Genomic DNA, 21,713 nt, shown 5'->3' with positions numbered 1-21,713 from the left:
CAGTATCGAGAGAGTGCCGCACTGTTGGAGGGTCAGTACTGAGGGAGTGCCGCACTGTCAGAGGGTCAGTACCGAGGGAGTGCCGCACTGTCGGAGGATCAGTACTGAGGGAGTGCCACACTGTCAGAGGGTCAGTACCGAGGGAGTGCCGCACTGTTGGAGGGTCAGTATTGAAGGAGTGCTGCACTGTCAGAGGGTCAGTACTGAGGGAGTGCCGCACTGTTGGAGGATCAGTACTGAGAGAGCGCCGCACTATTAGAGGGTCAATACTAAGGGAGTGGCGCACTGTCGGAGGGTCAATGCTAAGGGAGTGTTGCACTTTCTGAGGGTCAGTACTGACGGGGTGCCGGACAGTCTGAGATACTTTCTGGGTGGTTCCTGAAATCGAAACCCCCTTTGGCTTTCTCATGTCAATGTGAGCAATCTCAGCCACTATTTGTTCACAATATTTATAACCTACAGCAGGGGGTTATAAATATTATCTGACCATCTCATTCCCGTTTGAATGCAATAGCTGTGCAAATCAACTGGCAGGTATCAAACATTTTAACCATGATTGCAATATAAACATGGCTGCAAGGAGTGTGATGGGAAAAGGTACTCATCAAATGTAAGGGTTGTTTTTCTCTCTAACTAAATCTGTTTCCTTGACAAATAACAAACGTGGAGAAGATTCCTTGATACTTTTGCACATTTCAATGCACACTCTAATCTAGTTCTAAGTGCTGTGTTATTTTAACTTCAAATAGCAACAGATGTCAACCGCAACACAGGAGATCACAAAAATAAATGAGCTCATCTTAAGTCTACCATGCATTAAGTGGCAACTGGTAAAGTATTTGTTTCAGGCTTTCGAGAGTGTCAAAAAACCAAAAAGAGGAAGCTAATAACAGTTTAAAAAGTTATTTCAATCTCCAACTAGTTTCTCTGTTGCAAGCCTCACTGCCCCCCAGCAAATCCTCCCCAGGACAGGGACAGCACAGGGTTAGATACAGAGTAAAGCTCTCTCTACACTGTCCCCATCAAACACTCCCTGGATAGGGGCAGCATGGGGTTAGGTACAAAGTAAAGCTCCTTCTACACTGTCCCAGACATTCCCAGCTGATATCAGAAAGCATCATGAATGATCTTGGGCTCCATGAATAAAATGGAAATGAAGTCTTGTTTTTAGTCCCTAGCAACTGCGGGTGGATTTGAAGTGACTAAAATGTGGAGGCTATGCAGTGATTTTGAAGGTTTTGCCCCACTGTCAAGCGGTATATAATTGTGAAGTTTGGTTTGTCATCTGCAGTCCTGACTTTCTCATTGTCCGTATTACCGTCTAGTTGGTCTTGATTCCTCTTCCCAACTGGCTGGAGGGCATCTTGATGTGGAACTGCAATCCTGTGTTGTCCAGTGTGGGTAATAACTACTGGTTTCCCTTCCCTGAATACCATGAGTCTATTATATATTCACAACATTCTAATTACAGTTCCTGTTGTCAGCTCTTCACCTTGTTAAATGTATTTCATTTGGTGGGATTTGAATTTATACCCTCTTGGCTTTGTAGCTCATTCCCTTTACTGCCCTGTGACTATCCCATCACTGAATTCTGATGTTCAGTCCTTAACTCCAACAGAGCCACTGGCTTCAGATATGCAACCAGCTTGTGAAACTTAACTTGCAAACTGGTCAACACGTTCCGACTTGGTGAGAGAAGTGGCTACAAGTTAAACATTTCCTTCTACCGATTTCAGACAGCAAAGCAATGGCAAACGAGCTCCATCGGCTGTTTCATCAGTCTCTATCCACTCCCTGTCAAAGATAATTGAAGCTGTTAGCATAGAGTTGATTGGTTTATGAGCACAGGACAATTGCTCCCCTCCCACCTTCAATAAACATTAGCTGGCTCTTCCTGCCCAATGTGAGGCCTTTTATGTGCCAGACTCAAACAAAGAGCCTAATAATTGCCCAATTCAAACTTAGTAGCTTATCAGATGGTTGACTTATTGAACTTTCCCAACTCTTCAAACCAAGGCTAAGCCTCTCTGCTAACGTTTTCACATTGTTGTGTTTGCATAGTCTTGGAGCAAGCAATCAGCCTCAGTAAATTATACAGCGACTACCTTTCCACAGAGATGAAAGAGCTGAATTATTTTTTCTGTGTGTGTGGTCAGATCTTCAGAGAGCTAAGGCATTTCGTATTTTCTGGGTCTTCGGTGATCACTTGGAGATGACAGAGGCAGGAACTACAATACCAGGTGGTCCAGCTCTTTCAGGGCAGGCCCCAACCCCGAATTCAACTGAGGGGATATTAGTGGTGTACTGGTTGTGTCACTAGACTACAAATAGAGAGGGGTGTCATTGGCTCAAAACCCACCCCGGATGCTGGCGCTATTCAAAAACAATGAAATGTTGTGGAATATAAATGATACTCTCAGTGAGGATGACCATAAATCTATTATCAATGGTTGGAATTATCCATCTGGGTCATTAACATCCTTTAAAGAGGGAAATCTGTGGACTTAAAGTGGTCTGGCCTACATGTAACTCCAGGCCAGCAGTGACATGGCTGGCTCTCACCTACCTCTGTAATGACTGAAAAGCCATTCGGTTCAAGGACAAAATAAGGCCTCTACTCTTTCCAGTGTTGAAGACTGGCACATTCCAAGGTCCAGGACTTTGTGCCATGGGATTTGGATCAGCTGCCCTCAAGGTGCAGTGGAGAAAGACCACAGTCGGGGGTCTTCCTGCCGAAGTTAAATGGGGATCCATTCAGCTACTGGACCCTCCCATTACCTCAATGCATATAAATATCACCTTGTACAGGTAAAAAATGCCTTTTGTTTGTTTGTTGAATAAAGTCAAACCCCAATGTTTGTTTGTTTCTTCATATGCTCCTGTACAGAACCGAGCTGTTTCAGTGACTGGTTATGTATATAAAGGTATTTTAATGAATAAAGTATATTTTTGAAATTAAAAAAAGTTATTTTCCTCTCCTTATGTATATTTAAAATATTCCTTTGGGTTTTCCATTATTGCACCCACCTGAGCTTTTAGAGTCATAGAGTAATAGAGATGTACAGCACAGAAACAGACCCTTTGGTCCAACTAATCCATGCCGACCAGATATCCCAACCTAATCATTTGCCAGCACTTGGCCCTCTAAACCCTTCCTATTCATATGCCCATCCAGATGCCTTTTAAATGTCGCAATTGTACCAGCCTCCACCACTTCCTCTGGCAGCTCATTCCATCCAAGCACCACCCTCTGTGTGAAAAAGAACAAAGAAGTGATTGCTGAGCCCCGTGCTGAGATATTTAGAATATGGAACATAGAACAATACAGCGCAGAACAAGGCCCCTCGGCCCTCGATGTTGCGCCGACCTGTGAACTATTCTCAGCTCATCCCCCTACACTATCCCAAAATCATCCATGTGCTGTTAAGAAGGCAGACGGTGTGTTAGGTTTCATTGGTAGAGGGATTGAGTTCTGGAACCGCAATGTCATGCTGCAACTATACAAAAACGCTGGTGCGGCCACACTTGGAATATTGTGTACAGTTCTGGTCGCCCCATTGCAGGAAGGATGTGGAAGCATTGGAAAAGGTGCAGAGGAGGTTTACCAGGATGTTGCCTGGTCTGGAGGGAAGGGCATTCCACGCCCTTACCACTCTCTGCGTAAAGAACCTGCCTCTGACATCTGTCTTAAATCTATCACCCCTCAATTTGTAGTTATGCCCTCTCGTACATGCTGACATCATCATCCTAGGAAAAAGACTTTCACTGTCTACCCTATCTAATCCTCTGATCATCTTGCATGTCTCTATCAAATCCCCTCTTAGCCTTCTTCTTTCCAATGAGAACAGACCCAAGTCCCTCAGCCTTTCCTCATAAGACTTTCCCTCCAGACCAGGCAACATCCTGGTAAACCTCCTCTGCACCTTTTCCAATGCTTCCACATCCTTCCTGTAATGGGGCGACCAGAGCTGTACACAATATTCCAAGTGTGGCCGCACCAGCATTTTGTACATTTGCAGCATGACATTGCGGTTCCAGAACTCAATCCCTCTACCAATGAAACCTAACACACCGTATGCCTTCTTAACAGCACTATCCATCTGGATGGTAACTTTCAGGGATCTATGTACATGGATCCAAGATCCCTCTGCACATCCACACTACCACGAATCTTTCCATTGACCCAGTATTCTGCCTTCCTGTTAATCTTCCCAAAGTGCATCACCTCACATTTAGCTGCATTGAACTCCATTTGCCACCTCTCAGCCCAATTCTGCAGTTTATTTGTTTCATCAATAGTCACAGGTGAGGTACCAGAAGACTGGAAGTTGGCTAACGTGGTACCATTAGTTAAGAAAGGTGGTAAGGAAAAGCCAGGGAATGATAGACCAGTGAGCCTGACATCGGTGGTGGGCAAGTTGTTGGAGGGAATCCTAAGGGACAGGATTTTCATGTATTTGGAAAGACAAGGACTGATTAGGGATAGTCAACATGGCTTTGTGGGTGGGAAATCATGTCTCATGAACTTGATTGAGTTTTTTGAAAAAGTAACAAAGAGGATTGATAAGGGTAGAGCATTAGATGTGATTTACATGGACTTTAGTAAGGCATTCAGCAAGGTTTCCCATGGGAGACTGATTAGCAAGTTTAGATCTCGTGGAATACAGGGAGAGCTAGCCATTTGGATACAGAACTGGCTCAAAGGTAGTGTCAAAGTGTATTGCACTTAGGTCTTGCTGTTAGGTCTTTAATCACTTAGAATAAGCATGCTGATTTCGATTGATTAATGTACAAATTCCAGAACTTCTGTTAAGTCACAGTCCTGAGATAACTTCAGATTTTATTAAAAAAAAGTTACATCTCAGCTCAGACAATGCATTAAAGGTGTAAGGTTAGAGTCTGTCTGTATTCCAACCTTGAGTCAGATTGGTTCTGTTTCCAAAGTAGGAATGTATAAAATGTTACTGGACGCAGTCGGAGAGGTCATGAGGTCTCCAGGGAGCAGCGGAGCCTATTGGGATACATGAGTATAGGGTTTAAATTTCTTTTCGTTCCGGTTTTTCTTCAGTTCCTGGGTGCAGTCGGAGAGGTCACGAGGTCACATATTTTGGCGGTTGCTTTTCCCGACGGGTAGTGTCTCCCACCCATCCTCCTCCTCTAACCAAAATAAAAGTTCCGTGCATCGGTTGGTAAGGTGACAAGTGTTTTTCTTTCATGTTTCTTTTTTTTTTCCGGCAGTCTATCTGGGAATTTAGAATATTGGGAATGGAGGTGAGGGCAGTTGAATGTTCCTCCTGCAGTATGTGGGAGATAAAGGTCACCTCTAGTGTCCCTGCTGACTTCATTTGTGGGAAGTGCACCCCACTCCATCTCCTCAAGAGCCGTGTTAGGGAACTGGAGCTGGATGAACTTTGGATCATTCGGGAGGCAGTGGAGGTTATTGAGAGGAGTTAAAGGGAGGTAGTTACTCCACAGCCATGTGAAGAAGGTGGTTGGGTTACCATTTTGGATACTGTTGGGGGGGGTAAGCGACTTACCAGGAGTAAGCAATGGGGCACAGGTCTCTGGCGCAGAGTCTATCCCTGTTGCTCAGAGGGGAAGGGGGAAGTGGAGCAGAGCACTAGTCATTGGGGACTCCATAGTTAACAGGACAGATAGGAGGTTCTGTGGGGAACGAGAGAGAGACTCACGATTGGTGTGCTGCCTCCCAGGTGCCAGGGTTCATGATGTCTCTGATTGTGTTTTCAAGATCCTTGAGGGGGAGGGGGAGAAGCCCCAAGTTGCAGTCCACATAGGCACCAACGACATGGGTAGGAAGAAAGATGGTGAATCTAAGGCAGAAATTCAGGATGCTAAGGTGGAAGCTTAGAGCTAGAACAAACAGAGTTGTTATCTCTGGTTTGTTGCCCGTGCCACGTGCTAGTGAATCAAGGAACAGGAAAAGAGTGGAGCTGAAGACAGGGCTGCAGGGATGGTGCAGGAGGGAGGGTTTTGGATTCTTGAATAATTGGAGCTCTTTCTGGGTAGGTGGGACCTCTACAAACAGGATGGTCTTCACCTGAACCAGAGGGGTACCAATATCCTGGGGATGGCGGAATTTGCTCTTTGGTGTTGGGGGGGGGGGGAGGGGGCGTTTAAACTAATGCAGCAGGGGGATGGGAACCTGAATTGTAGTTCCAGTGTACAGGAGGCTGAGGGTAGTGAGCTCAGAGATAGGTTTACAAGGTCGTGAGAGGGCACCGGCAATCAGGGTGTTGGTTTGAAATGTGTGTCCTTCAATGCCAGGAGCATCCGGAGTAAGGTGGGTGAACTTGCAGCATGGGTTGGTACCTGAGAGTTTGATGTTGTGGCCATTTCAGAGACATGGTTGGAGGAGGGACAGGAATGGTTGTTGCAGATTCCAGGATTTAAATGTTTCAGCAAGAACAGAGAAGATGGTAAAAGAGGCGGGGTTGTGGCATTGTTAATCAAGGGTAGCATTACAGCCACTGAGATAATGTTTGAGGACTCATCCACTGACTTAGTCTGGGCTGGGGTTAGAAACAGGAAAGGAGAGGTCACCCTGTTGGGGGTTTTCTGTAGGCCTCCGAATTGTTCCAGGGATGAAGAGGGAAGGATAGCAAAGATGATTCTCAGTAGGGTTTTCTGACACAATATGTAGACAGGCCAACAAGGGGCGATGCCACATTAGCTTAGGTACTGTGCAATGAACCTGGCCAGGTGTTAGATTTGGAGATAGATGAGCAGTATGGCGATAATGACCGTAATTTGGTTATATTTACAATAGCAATGAGCAGGGATAGGTATATACTGCAGGGAAAGAGGTATAAAAGGGGGGAAGGACAATTATCATGCAATTAGGCAAGATTGAGGATGCATAGGATGAGGAAGGAAACTGCAGGCTATGGTCACACTTGAAATGTGCAACTTACTCAAGGAACAGCTACTGCAGATCCTTAATAAGTATATACCAATCAGGCAGGGAAGTAGTTGTCGAGAGAGGGAGCCATGGTTCACTAAAGAAGTTGAAACTCTTGTCAAGAGGAAAATTGAAAGATCTAAAGAGAAGGCTAAAAAGAGCCAGGAGGGAACATGAGAAGTTGTTGGCAGATAGGATCAAGGAAAACCTGAAGGCTTTCTATAGGTATATCAGGAATGAAAGAAATACTAGAGTAAGATTGGGGCCAATCAAAGATAGTGGAAAGTTGTGTGTAGAATCTGAGGACATTGGGAAAGTGTTTAATAAATACTTTTCATCAGTATTCACACTGGAAAAGGGCAATGTTAGTGAGAATATGGAGATACGGGCTACTAGATTAGATGGGATTGAGGTTAACAAAGAGGAGGTTTTAGCAACTTTGGAAAATCTGAAAATAGATAAGATCCCTGGGCCGGATGGGATTTATCCTCAGATTCTCTGGGAAGCCAGGAAGGAGATTGCAGAGCCTTTGGCTTCGATCTATGTGTCATCATTGTCAACAGGAGTAGTGCCGGAATAATGGAGGATAGCAAATGTTGTTCCCTTGTTTAAGAACGGGAGTCGGGACAACCCTGTAATTATAGGTCAGTGATCCTTACTTTGGTTGGGGGTAAGGTGATAAGAGATAGGATTTATAATCATCTGGAAAGGAATAATTTGATTAGGGATAGTCAACGTGGTTTTGCGAAGGGTAGGTCATGCCTCACTTACATTATTGAATTCTTTGAGAAGGTGACAAAACTGGTGGATGAAGGTAAGGTGGTTGATGTGGTGTATATGGCCTTCAGTAAGGCATTTGATAAGATTCTATACGGTAAGCTATTGCACAAAATAAGGAGTTTCGGGATTGAATGTGATTTAGTGGGTTGGATCAGAAATTGTCTAGCTGAAAGAAGACAGAGGGTGGTGGTTGCTGGGAAATGTTCATCCTGAAGCTCAGTTACCAGTGGTGTGCCACAAAGATCTGATTTGGGGCCACTGCTGTTTGTCATTTTTATAAATGATCTGGAGGTGGGGATAGAAGATGGCACTATAGTAGGCAGAGTTGTGGATAATGCCGAAGGATGTTGTGGGACATGGATAAGATGCAGAGCTGGGCTAAGAAGTGGCAAATGGAGTTTAATGTTGAAACGTGTGAGGTAGTTCATTTCAGAAGAAGTAACTAGAATACAGAGTACTGGGCTAATGGTAAAATTCTTGGCAATGTTGATGAACAGAGAGATCTCAGTGTTCAGGTGCATAAATGCCACCCAGGTTGATAGGGTTGTTAAGAAGGCATATGGTATGTTGGCATTTATTGGTCGGGGGATTGAGTTTTGGAGGCACGAGGTCATGCTTCAGCTGTACAAGATACTGGTGCAGCCGCACCTGGAGTATTGCTTGCAGTTCTGGTCACCATATTATAGGAAGCTTTGGAAGGGGTTCAGAGGAGATTTACTAGGATGTTTCCTGGTATGGAACAAAGGTCTGACGAGGAAAGGCTGAGAGACTTGAGGCTATTTTCATTGGAGAGAAGAAGGTTGAGAGGTAACTTAATTGAGATGTATAAGATAATCAGAGGGTTAGATAGGGTGGACAGTGAGAGGCTTTTTCCTCGGATGGTGAAGGCTAACACCAGGGGGCATAACTTTAAATTGAGGGGTGATAGATTTAGGACAGATGTCAGAGGTAGTTTCTTTATTCAGAGTGTAGTCGGGGTGTGGAGCAGCCTGCCTGCAACAGTAGTAGACTTGCTGACATTAAGGGCATTTAAATGGGGATTCAACATACATATGGACAATAATGGAACGGTGTAGGTTAGGTGGGCATCAGATTAATTTCGTAGGTCGGTGCAACATCAAGGGCCGAAGGGCCTGTACTGCGCTGTAATGGTCTATGTTCTATGTTACATGGACTGACTGCCTCCAGATTGTGTGTTTTTGAGCAAAATAGAGTATGTCTGCAAATACAAATCTGCAAATGCAAGTTCGCCCCACAGAGATATGTGTGTCTGCGTACATGTGAAGGAGAGAGATAGAGATTGTGTGTGGATGAGGGAGAGAGCATGTACGCAGGAGTGTGATGGAGTATATACATATGAGAGGGTGTGCGTGTGAATGTGAATGTGGGTTTGGGGGTCTGTGTGTGTGCTTGACGGAGAGCGTGTGTACGAGAGAAGGCCTATGTGAGTGTGATCACGTGTAAGAGTGTGTGTATGTGTGAGAGTGTTTATTGTGGTGGGGTCACCTGTAGTGTGACACAAATCCAAGGTCCCGATTGAGGCCATCCTCATGGACACCAAACCTGGCTATCAGCCTCCACTCAGCCACTTTGCGTTGTTGTGTATCTCGAAGTCTGCCTTGGATGATAGTCACCTGAAGATCCGAGGCTGAATGTCCCTGACCACTGAAGTGTTCCCCGACTGGAAGGGAACATTCCTGTCTGGTGATTGTTGCACAGTGTCCATACATACGCTGTCGTAGTATCTGTTTGGTCTCACCAATGTCCCATTCCTCGGGGCATCCTTGCCTGCAGCATCATCTCTTCATTTCCTCCTTGAATACCTTCCACCATTCTGAAACGGTTTTAACTGCAAGTCACATCTTATGAGTAAATTTAGCCTTTTCCCAGTTCAGAATTTTGTTCCCATCCTTATTCATTCACCTAACTATTTCAAGTCTAACTGAGTTATGATCACTACCCTTGACATGCTCCCCCCTATAGGGCCTTCAAGGGACAATACTCATTTCCCAAAATTAGACAGCGGACTACCCCCTTCTTTATTGGGCTTCAGACCTATTGGCTAAAAGTCTCCTGGATGGAGTTTAATAATTTTGTTCCCTCTCTACCCTGCACACTAAAACTATTCAAGTTAATATTTGGTAGTTAAAATAATAGTTATTTTAATACTGCTCTGAATTTTGGCTAGTTATTTGATCCTCTGTCTGTCCCTCTTGAGTTCCAGCCCCGAACTGTCTGCTGCTAACTTGAATCACATCCTTCCTCCTCCTCACCTTCCTTTGCAAACCTCTACTCCCTAAAATATCAATCCTAACCACTCCCCTGGAAACCTCTGGTCCCTAACTCTAATTCTTTTAGCCTCTTTCAGAAGAGATTTGTTCTTATGAAGGAAGGTTAAGACAGAGGTACTGAGCAATATGCTCCAAAGCCAATAAAGTAAACAGCTTGTGAAGCCTTCAGTTGTTTTTTAAGGTGGGAACAATAGAAGCAGCCTGAATGGGTGCAGACAAGCTCCCACAGAGCCAGGATTTTTAGTTTTAGCTTTCAGTAGCAGTTGCTAGAGTCTTGAATCTGGATGTGGAAGTTTTTATTCCTTTCTCTGTTCCAGCTAAAAGCTGGGGTTTTCTTCCTGCTGATGGAATTGCACGTGAGACAATCTATTTTACTGAATTTACCTTTGCAAAGGGTGTGTTTGTGGGCTGTTACCATATTGGAACAGTTCATTTATAGGAGTTAAGATTAAGCCAAATCTTTCCTTTTATTTTGTTTTGTCCGTATTTTAATTATAGCGTATGAATAAAGTGAGAATAAAGTTCAATATGGCTCTGAGATGTGGATTGTCTGCAGCAGACACCTCAAGGCAGTGGAGCTGTCCCGTCAATGCTGCCTGTGCAAGATCCTGCAAATCCACTGGGAAGACAGACACACCAATGCCAGTGTCCTCGGCCAGGCCAACATCCCTCGCATCTGACTCCCCCTTGATCGGCTATGATGGACTGGGCGTGTCATCGGCGTGAGACTCCCCAAGTAGGAGCTGCACTGCCAGTTTCGAAATGGCAGGTGATCCTCAGATGGACAGAGCAAACACATCAGTGAAACCCTCAAGGCCTCAGTGGGGAAGTGCAGCATTCCCACAGAACCTGGGAGTCACTGACCCAAGTGGAGGAGGAGGATCCGGGAAGGCATCGAGCACCTGGAGGCTTGCTGTTGGGGACAAATGGAAGCCAGGGGAAAACATCAAATGGAGCAAACAACAAAACAACTCACCAGGACGAAGGACCCGCTAGCCAGCATGAGCAAAACCAATGTAGTGTATAAAATCCCATGCAAAGACTGTACAAAACACTACATAAGACAAACAGGAAGACAGCTAACGGTCCGCATCCATGAACACCAACTAGCCACGAAACGACACGACCAGCTATCCTAAGTAGCCACACATACAGATGACAAGCAACATGAGTTCGACTGGGACAACACTACTATTATAGGACAAGCCAAACAAAGAACAGCCAGGGAATTCCTAGAGACATGCACTCATCCACAGATTCAATCAATAAGCACATCGACCTGGACCCAAAATACCGACCACTGCAGCGGACAGCTGGAACTGACAACCGGAAGTGGCAGAGACAAACCACTATAAATGCCAGAGGAAATATCACAGAAGCGCTTCACAGGAGGTTCTCAAGCACTGAGGAAGTCACCTTGACAGGGGACAAAACGTTTGCAACACAAATTCCCAGCTCGGTGAACAGCACCACAACAACGAGCACCCGAGCTACAAATCTTCTCACAAACTTTGGAGCACGTTGCTTCACCAATACCTCACTTCGCCCCTTCCCACGATCACCACCTGTCCCAGGTGTAATAGACCCTGAGGTAGCCATATTGGTCTTTACAGTCACCTACGGACTCACCCTGAGAGTGGGAGAGAGTCCTCCTCACCTGCAAAGGATCGCCAATGATAATGCTGAATAAAATGTGTTTATTTCAAGCCCGGTAGCCTGACAAATCAAATTGCATCCAGAACACAATGCCTTACACTTACCTTTTAAAATAAGAAAAGGTTAGGGCCTAGATTATCTTCTTAATATATTTTGAGTGGGTTTGGTCTGGTCCATAAACACACGTAAAGTGAAGGTGGTGTGACAGATTGGAACTCATACCTGGATCTTTGTGTTTGACTCTCAACTGTCCTCTGGGAAATTAGGGAGGGGTAATAAATGTTGGCTTAGTCAGCGAAGTCCATAGCCTTTGAATTCAACCCATCGAGCCTGGCCCATCATTCAATGAGATCTGATCTGAATAATCCTCAACTCCATTTTCTTGCCTTATTCCCCATAACCTTTGACTTCCCTCTGTATTAAAAATCTGTCTCAGCCTTGAATATACCGAATGACCAACCCTCCACAGCCCTCTGTGGTAAAGAATTCCAGATTCACTCCCCTCTGAGAGAAGAAATCTCTGACTTAAATATGCGACCCGTCTCACCCAAGGGGAAAGTTCCTTTCCATAACTACCCTGTCAAGTCCTCTAATAACCTTTTATGTTTAAATAACATTGCCTCTTATTCTGCTAAACTCCAATGAGTACAGGCACAATCTATTCAGTCACTCCTCATCAGCTGAGTGAACCTTCTCTCGATTAAAAACAATGACTGCAGATGCTGGAAACCAGATTCTGGATTAGTGGTGCTGGAAAGGCACAGCAGTTCAGGCAGCTTCCGAGGAGCAGGGAAATCGACGTTTCGGGCAAAAGCCCTTCATCAGGAAACCTTCTCTAGTCTGCCCCCAATGCCAGTATATCTTTCCTTAGATAAGGGGCCCAAAACTGCCCAAAATATTCCAACAGTGGTCTGACCTGTGCCTCATACAGTTTTAGCCCATTCCCTTTGAAATAAATACCAATTTGCCTTCCCTATTACACACTGAACTTGATTTTGTGTGCTACAAGAACTCCACAAATTCATCTGTACCTTTCTGCAGTCTTGCTCCATTTATATAATATTCAGCTCATCTCGTCTTCCTGCCAGACTGCATAACCTCACATTTCACCACAGTGTTCTGTCTGCCTAAGTATTTGCGCACTCACATAACCTGTTTGGATCCCTCTGTGGATTCATTGTGTCATCCTCACCACTAAGCTTCCCATCATCTATTTTTGTATCATCTGCAAATTTGGCTATTGTACATTCACTTCTCTTCTTTTTAAAAAAAGCTGCTACATTGGCAGTTTTTCAATTCTCTGGGACTTTTCCACAGGCAACAATTCCTGGAAGGTTGCCTGTGGAAGGATGACCAATACATCCATTATCTCAGTAGGTACTTTCTTTAATATGGTAAAAACAATGACTGCAGATGCTGGAAACCAGATTCTGGATCAGTGTGCTGGAAGAGCACAGCAATTCAGGCCTCGGATGCTGCCTGAATTGCTGTGCTCTTCCAGCACACTGATCCACTTTCTTTAATATCCCAGGCTAAATCCCATCAGGTCCAGGGGTCCTATTGACCTTTAGCCCCGTCAGCTTCCTGAGCACCTTTCCTCTATCTTCTCTCCTCCTTGAATGTTGAGTAATTTGGGGATAACATTTGTGTCTTCTCTGTGAAGACTGATGCAAAGTATTTATTCAACTCCTCTGCCAGTTCCTGATTTCCCATCATTATTCCTACAGTCTCATTCTCTAAGGGCCCTATGTTCACTTTGGTTTTTCACTTGCTTTTTAAATATTGAAAGAAACTTCTAGAGGTTTACAAAATTATGAGGGGCATGGATAGGATAAATAGACAAAGTCTTTTCCCTGGGGTCGGGGAGTCCAGAACTAGATGGCATAGGTTTAGGTGAGAGGGAAAAATTATAAAAGAGACCTGCGGGATAACATTTTCACACAGAGGGTGGTATGTGTATGGAATGAGCTGCCAGAGGAAGTGGTGGAGGCTGGTACAATTACAACATTTGAAAGGCATCTGGATGGGTATATGAATAGGAAGGGTTTGGAGGGATATGGGCCGGGTGCTGGCAGGTGGGACTAGATTGGGTTGGGATATCTGGTTGGCATGGATGGGTTGGACCGAAGGGTCTGTTTCCATGCTGTACATCTCTATGACTCTATGACTCTATTATTTGCCTTGATATTATTTGCAAGATTTGCAAGGTTGATTTCTCTCTCTTTATATTATTTTTGTATCATTATTATTATCTATATCATTAAAAAGGGGGCCAGCCAATTTAATTCCCCCTTTCCTTTTGGTCCAATTTGGTTACAGGTTCATGAGCAAGAATTTTTCTTGAGTGCTGTGAGGTCACCAGCCTGAGCAGTGAAAATGTTTCTCCTCAACTCCTCTCTCATCCTTTTAGTAATTATTTTAACTCAATCCCCACATAACTTCTCCCCCCTCAACTGTACCCCTCCCCAACCCTTGCTCATAAACACGAATCCCAGTGGCTCAGTGGTTAGCACTTCTGCCTCACAGCACTAAGGACCCGGGTTTGATTCCAGCCTCGGGTAACTGTTTGTGTGGAATTCGCATGTTCTCCCTGTGTCTGCGTGCAGGTTTCCTCTCACAGTCCAAAGACTTGCAGGTTAGGTGGGTTGGCCATGGGTAATGCAGGGATAGGGTAGGGGGATGGGTCTGGGCGGGATGCTCTTTAGAGTGCCTGTGTGGAATAGATGGGCCGAATGGCCTGCTTTCATACTGTAGGGATTCTGTGATTCCCTACAGTGTGCCCCTTGTAATCTTATAAATCTTTATGCTGCTCTAACTCCAACCTATCCAACCTTTCCCAGAAATTAAAATCTGTGCAAATTTTTCTATCTTCTCACTCATGGTCACTACCTTCCTCCGATTGCTCAGTCATGAACTGTACTCAAGACTCAGGACAGGAGGGTTTTGGGCTCAGGAATTGACGAAGGGTCGAATGTGTGGGCACGCCAACTTGGAGATCAGCTGCAGTCCTTTTCGATGTTGGAAGTGTCTGAATGAGCTGAATGGTGCACTCCGGCTCTTGGTGGTTATGTACAGCTGTTTGCAGCTCTCTGCAAATTCACTGCTGGCTTGCTCTCTTAACATATCGCATTGCAGGGTAACTGATTGTGTGAAGCTCGATGCTATATCCTGACAAGGTGCTAATGCGATTATTTCACAGATGCTCAGAAATGACGCTAGCCTATCTGATGAGAATGCGTTGACCTATAAGGTGAAAACTATTTCCTTATTCTCGGACTGGGCCTACTTTGCGCCTGTAGCAATTTCTGCTCGAAGTTCATTATCCAAGGCACTCACTCCATGAGCTTTCACTCAAAGTTCTCAACAGGAATAAGGCACACCATCAGTCTCCCATAAGCCAAGTCAGGCAAAACTCTCCAGGTCAATGTGAGGCTGTGTTCAGCCATCATCCATTGCTAACTTGCATTGGTTCAAACAAAACCTCCAATTTAAAATTCTCATCCCTGTGTTTAAATCAGGTGAAGGATTCAACTCTCTCTCTCTTTTTCTCTCTCTCTCTTTTTCTCTCCCTCTCTTTCTCTCCATGGAGAAGGACGATATAGGCTGTATTATTTGGAGCTGAGAGGGCTGAGTGGGAACTGGCTGGGGTGTGCAAAGGTCTGAAATACACAAGTGGAGCACCTCAATCGAGGGGTTAATGCCAAGAGAGGGTGATGGCCTTGTAGTATTAGTGCTAGTTGGTTAATCCAGAGACTCAGTTAATGTTCTGGAGATGTGGGTTCAAATCCCACGATGGCAGATGGTGGAATTTGAATTCAATAAAGCAAATCTGGAATTAAGGACTTAATGACAACCAATTGTTGGAAAGCCCCATCTGGTTCACTGATGCTGCAGCGGGAAGGAAACTGCCATCCTTACCTGGTCTGGCCTACACGTGACTCCAGACCCACAGAATGTGGATGGTCCTTTTCTGCCGTCTGGGCAATTAGGGATGGGCCATAAATGCTAAAGAAAAACATCCGACACAGAGGGTGGTGGGTGTCTGGAATTCGCTGCCTGAGTTAGTGGTTGAGGCAGAGACTCTAAACTTCCTGAGAAATACCTGGATCTGCACTTTACGTGCTGTAAACTGCATGGTTATGGGCCACGGAATTAGAAAGGGAATCTGGGTGTCTTTGGGTTAGCACGGATAAGATGGGCTGATGGCCCCCTTGTGTGCTGTATTATTTCTATGGTTTAACTGGAATAACCGTATAAATACTTGGCAGGAGAGAGACCATGACAATGAAGGTGGTTCTCCCAGGACAAAGCTACCCCATCACACTTTGGGTGTGCCCATGATGTCCCCAAGTACAGGATACTTGACTGCAAAACTTGTGATAGTGGAGACTGCAATGTCCCTCTCTGCTGACTTACAAACTGAAAACACAGTGGCTACAAGAGCAGGTCAGAGGCTAGGAATGCTGTAGTGAGTAACTCACCTCCTGACTCCCCAAAGCCTGTCCACCAGGACACAAGTAAGGAATACTCCCAACTTGCCTGGATGGAGGCAGCTCCAATAGCACTCGAGAAGCTCAACACCATCCAGGACAAAGCAGCCCATAACCCACAAGCATCTACTTCTCCACAAAAACTACTTCCATCTGGAAGGACAAGGGCAGCAGACACATGGGAACACCACCCTCTACAAGTTCCCCTCTGTGCCACTCACCATCCTGACTTGGAAATATAGAACATAGAACAATACAGCGCAGAACAGGCCCTTCGGCCCTCGATGTTGCACCAACCTGTGAACTAATCTAAGCCCATCCCCCTACACGATCCAATCAGCATCCACATGCTTATCGAAGGATTGTTTAAACCTCCCTAATGTGACTGTGTTAACTACATTGACAGGCGGGGCATTCCACACCCTTACCACTCTCTGAGTAAAGAACCTGCCTCTGACATCTATCTCCCCTCAATTTGCAGATATGCCGACGTACATGCCGACGTCAACATCCTAGGAAAAAGACTCTCACTGTCCACCCTAACTAATCATCTGATCATCTTGCATGTCTCTATTAAATCCCCTCTTAGCCTTCTTCTCTCCAATGAGAGCAGACCCAACTCCCTCAGCCTTATAAGACCTTCCCTCCAGACCAGGCCACATGCTGGTAAATCTCCTCTGTAGCTTTTTCAATGCTTCCACATTCTTCCAAATCCGACCAGAACTGTACACAATATTCCAAGTGAGGCCGCACTGGCGTTTTATAAAGTTGCAGCATGACATCACGACTCCGGAACTCAATCCCTCGACCAATAAAACCTAACACACCGTATGTCTCCTTAACAGCACTATCAACCTGGGTGGCAACCTTCAGGGATCTATGTACATGGACACCAAAATCCCTCTGCACATCCACACTACCAAGAATCTATCAATTGACCCAATATTCTGCCTTCCTGTTATCCTTTCCAAAGTGCATCACCTCACATTTATCTGCATTGAACTCCATTTGCCACCTCTCAGCCCAATTCTGCAGCTTATCCAAGTCCCCATGCAACCTGGAACATTCTTCCAAACTGTCCACGACTCCACCGACTTTAATGTCATCTGCAAACTTACTAACCCACCCACTTATGCCTGTGTCCAAGTCACTTATAAAAATGACAAACAGCATTTGTCCCAAAACAGACCCTTGTGGCACACCACTAGTATCTGGACTCCAGGCTGAATATTTTCCATCGGCCACCACTCGTTGCCTTCATTCAGAAAGCCAGTTTCTAATCCAAACTGCTAAATCACCCTCAATCCCATGCCTCTGCATTTTCTTCAACAGCCTACCATGTGGAACCTTATCAAAGGCTTTACTGAAGTCCGTGTACACCACATCTACTGCCTACCCTCATCTACGTGCTTGGTCACCTTCTCAAAAACTCAATAAGGTTTGTGAGACAGACCAATGCTTGATGGAAACATGTTGACTATCTGTAATCAAATTGTTGCTTGCTAGATGATTATAAGTGCTATCTCTTAAAATCCTTTCCAAAACATTTCCTACAACAGAAGTAAGGCTCACTGGTCTATAGTTACCTGGGTTAACTCTACTGCCCTTCTTGAACAAGGGCACAAGATTTACAATCCTCCAGAGCTCTGGTACTAAACCTGTAGACAATGGCAACTCAAAGATCAAGGCCAAAGGCTCTGCCAACTCCTCCCTAGCTTCCCAGAGAATCCTCAGATAAATCCCATCTGGCCCAGGGGACTTATCTACTTTCACACCTTCTAGAATTGATAACACCTCTTCCTCATAAACCTCAATCCTTTCTAGTCTAATAACCCATATCTTAGTGTTCTCCTCTACAATAAGCAGATGCTTTTACTAAGCAGATGAGAAATATTAGTTTAGCACCTTTCCGATCTCCACAGGGTCCACACTCAACTTCCCACTTCTGACTTTGACTGGCCCTATTGCTACCCTAGTCATCCTTTTGTTCCTCACATGCCTCTAGAAAGTTTTAGGGTTCTTCTTTATATTGCCCTTCCTTCACTGTCACCGGGTCAAAATCCCAGAATTCCATTCCTAAGAGCATTGTGGATCAACCTACAGCAGGTGGACTACAGTGGTTCAAGAAGGCAACTCACCACCACCTTCTCAAGGGGCAACTAAGGATGGACAATAAATGCTAACTCAGCCAGTGATGACCATGGATTGGGACTGAAGTGGCACACCATGGTGGCTCAGTGGTTAGCACTGCTGCCTCACAGCAACAGGGACCCAGGTTCGATTCCCGTCCATGGGTGACTGTCTGTGTGGAGTTTGCGCATTCTCCCTGTGTCTGCGTGGGTTTCATCTGGGTGCTCTGGCTTCTCCCATATATGTGCAGGTTAGGTGAATTGGCCATGGTAAATTGCTCATAGTGTCCAGGGATGTGTAGGTTAGGTGCATTAGTCAGGGGAAATGTAAAGTCATAGGGTCAGGGAATGGGTCGGGGTGGGACATTCTTCAGAGGGTCAGTGTAGACCTATTGGGCCAAATGGCCTGTTTCCACACTGTAGGGATTCTATGATCAGTCCTGCCACGTCTGACTAATCCTCATGATCTGACCTCATTAAATAGCTACTAACTTATTGAAGTAATAGCAAGTTACAGTTTCCCAGTTTGGAAACTTGAATAAGTGGAGATCTCTTGTCCGTTGTAAGTTTCCATGTCTGTCTTGCTGAGTGAATTCACAGCCCAGCACCAATATTGTGCTGGTTTTCCATATTGGCTTCACTGTATGTTCATCTGCTCCCTCTGGATTTGGTGGGTATGCATTGAAATTCCTCTGTTCAAAAAAGTGAAATCTGGAAGTAGCAAGTGTGTACTAATGAAACTGATCAGTTAAAGCTGATGAGTTGTCATAAAATACTGAATGGAAATGCACAGAATGTATACCATTGAAACAATATCCCAGTCCCAAGCCTCCAACTCGGCACTGCCCTCTTGACCTGCCCATCACCTTTCCCATCTATCCGCTCCACGCTCCTCTCCAACCTATCACCTTCTCCCTCACCTTTATGTACCTATCGCATTCCCAGTCACCTTTTCCCCAGCACCATTCCCCCTGCCATTTATCTCTCAGCCCCCTGGCCCACAAGCCTGATTCCTGATGAAGGGCTTATGCCCGAAATGTCTATTCCCCTGCTCCTCGGATGCTGCCTGACCTGCTGTGCTTTTCCTGCACCACTTAAATTACTACATTGTTGTTTCCATTGGACATTGGAGTCCTCATACTGTCAGGGGTTAATCCCCTCTGATTGACTGAGTCATGATCAGTAATGGCAGATGATAACCAATCACAGAGCTGGAGTTTCCCGCCTCAGGCGACTGACTGTGTGGAGTTTGCACGTTCTCCCCGTGTCTGCGTGGGTTTCCTCTGGGTGCTCCGGTTTCCTCCCACCATCCAAAGATGTGCAGGGTCAGGTGAATTGGCCATACTAAATTGCCCGTAGTGTTAGGTAAGGAGTAAATGTAGGGGTATGGGTGAGTTTCGCTTCGGTGGGTCGGTGTGGACTTGTTGGGCCGAAGGGCCTGTTTCCACACTGTAATCTAATCTAAAATCTAAATGGAACAAAAACAGAAACTACTGGAGAAACTCAGCAGGTTTGGCAGCATCTGTTGAGAGAAAGCAGAGTTAATGTTTAGAGTCCAGTTAACGTGTTGTTAACCTTGAAAGGGTTCAGAAAAGATTTACAAGGATGTTGCCAGGGTTAGAGGGTTTGAGCTACAGGGAGAGGCTGAACAGGCTGGGGCTGTTTTCCCCAGAGCATTGGAGGCTGAGGGATGACCTTATAGAGGTTTATAAAATCATGAGGGGCGTGGATAGGGTAAATAGACAAAGTCTTTTCCCTGGGGTGGGGGGAGTCCAGAACTAGAGGGCATAGGTTTAGGGTGAGAGGGGAAAGATATAAAAGAGACCTAAAGGTGGTGCGTGTATGGAATGAGCTGCCAGAGGAAGTGGTGGAGGCTGGGACAATTACAACATTCAAAAGGCATCTGAATAGGAAGAGTTTAAAGGGAGATGGGCCAAATGCTGGCAAATTGGAACTGGATTAATTTAAGATATCAGGTTAGCATGGACAATTGGACTGAAGGGTCAGTTTCTGTGCTGTACATCTCTATGACTCTCCACGGATGCTGCCAGTCCTGTTGAGTTTCTCCAGCAATTTCGGGTTTTGTTTCAGATTTCGAGCACATGCACCTTGTAGCTAGAACCTGAGAGGGTAAGGATCTGATGAGGACCTGCAGAAAACCTCTGTGTAAATCGTGGTAACAACCACGATTGTTCCGGAGCCTTTCAGCAGCTTTCCTTATTCTTTTAAGAGTGAGTCAGGCTTGACCGGGTGTCTGCACAAACAAACCGTTTCCCTGCTCATAACAGGCCATCAGAATTATTACACTTCATCCAGGAATCACCATTAGATTTATTTATTGTTTCACCATCGTTATTTTTCCTTCTGTGTTAAATATGGGCATCTCTGACAAGTCTGGCTCATCTCTAACTGCCCTTGACCTAATTGTGTATTCTGGACCATTTCACAAGGAGCCAATATTGCAGTCACACGTCATCCAGACAAGCATGGCCGATACTCTTTCCCAAAGGGCATTCATGAGTTAACTGGATTTTTACAAAAGAGGTGGCTTTCTTTACTCAGACTTGTGAGTTGGGATATTGTGTCAAGGTTGTTCAGGATGTTGGTGAGACCTCTTCCGGAATACTGTGTCCATTTCTGGTGGCACTGCTGTAGGAAAGATATTATTCAGCTGGAGAGCGTTCAGAAGAGATTGACCAGGATGTTGCCGGGAATGGAGGGTTTGAGTTATAAGAAGAGGATAGATAGGCCAAGACCGTTTTTCACTGCAGGTTGAGGGGTGACCTTGATAAAATCAGGAGGGGTGTAGGTAAGGTGAATGGCAGTTGTCATTTCTCTAGGGTGGGGGAATTCAGGACTAGCAGGCATATTTTTAAGGTGAGAGGGGAAAGATTTTAAAAAGACACAAACCGCAACCTTTTTACACAGAGACAGGTTTGTGTGAGGAATGAACTTCCTGAGGAAGTGGTGGATACAGGCACAGTTACAAAGTTTAAATGACATTTGGATAGGTACGTGAATAGGAAATGTTTGGAGGGATATGGGCCAAGCGCAGGCTGGTGGGACGTTTAGTTGGGGAATACGGTCGGCATGGATTGGTTGGATAGAACCGTCTGTTTCCGTGCTGTATGACTCTCTGATTCTATGACTCTGTAAAAGGTGATCACTCACTCACTGCCATGGTGGGATTTCAACTCAAGTTCGCATTGAAGATATGGAGAAAACGAAAACAGAAATTGCGGGAGAAACTCAGCAGGCCCTCGCAGCATCTGTGGAGAGAAAGCAGAGTGAACATGTGGAGTCCAGTGATGTTCTAAAGAAAGGTCAATGGATCTGTAATCTGTTTCTCTCTACCAAATCTGCATCGATTTCTGTTTTTGTGGGTCCCCAAAGCATCAGCCTGACTCTCTGCATTACCAATTCCAATGACAATACCAGCGCAGCACTT

At 45.2% G+C, this 21,713-nt stretch overlaps 1 pseudogene; it reads left to right on the top strand.

Annotated features, from left to right (window-relative positions):
- Window positions 1-15,899: 15,899 nt before the first annotated feature.
- Window positions 15,900-16,053, top strand: LOC122555945 (annotated as a pseudogene).
- The last annotated feature ends 5,660 nt before the right edge of the window (window positions 16,054-21,713 follow it).

Source organism: Chiloscyllium plagiosum, chromosome 1 (assembly GCF_004010195.1).
Source record: "Chiloscyllium plagiosum isolate BGI_BamShark_2017 chromosome 1, ASM401019v2, whole genome shotgun sequence".
NCBI classification, from domain to species: Eukaryota; Metazoa; Chordata; class Chondrichthyes; order Orectolobiformes; family Hemiscylliidae; genus Chiloscyllium; species Chiloscyllium plagiosum.
The sequence above is the reverse complement of the archived record's forward strand: the minus strand, read 5'-3'. Positions and strand labels throughout refer to the sequence as shown.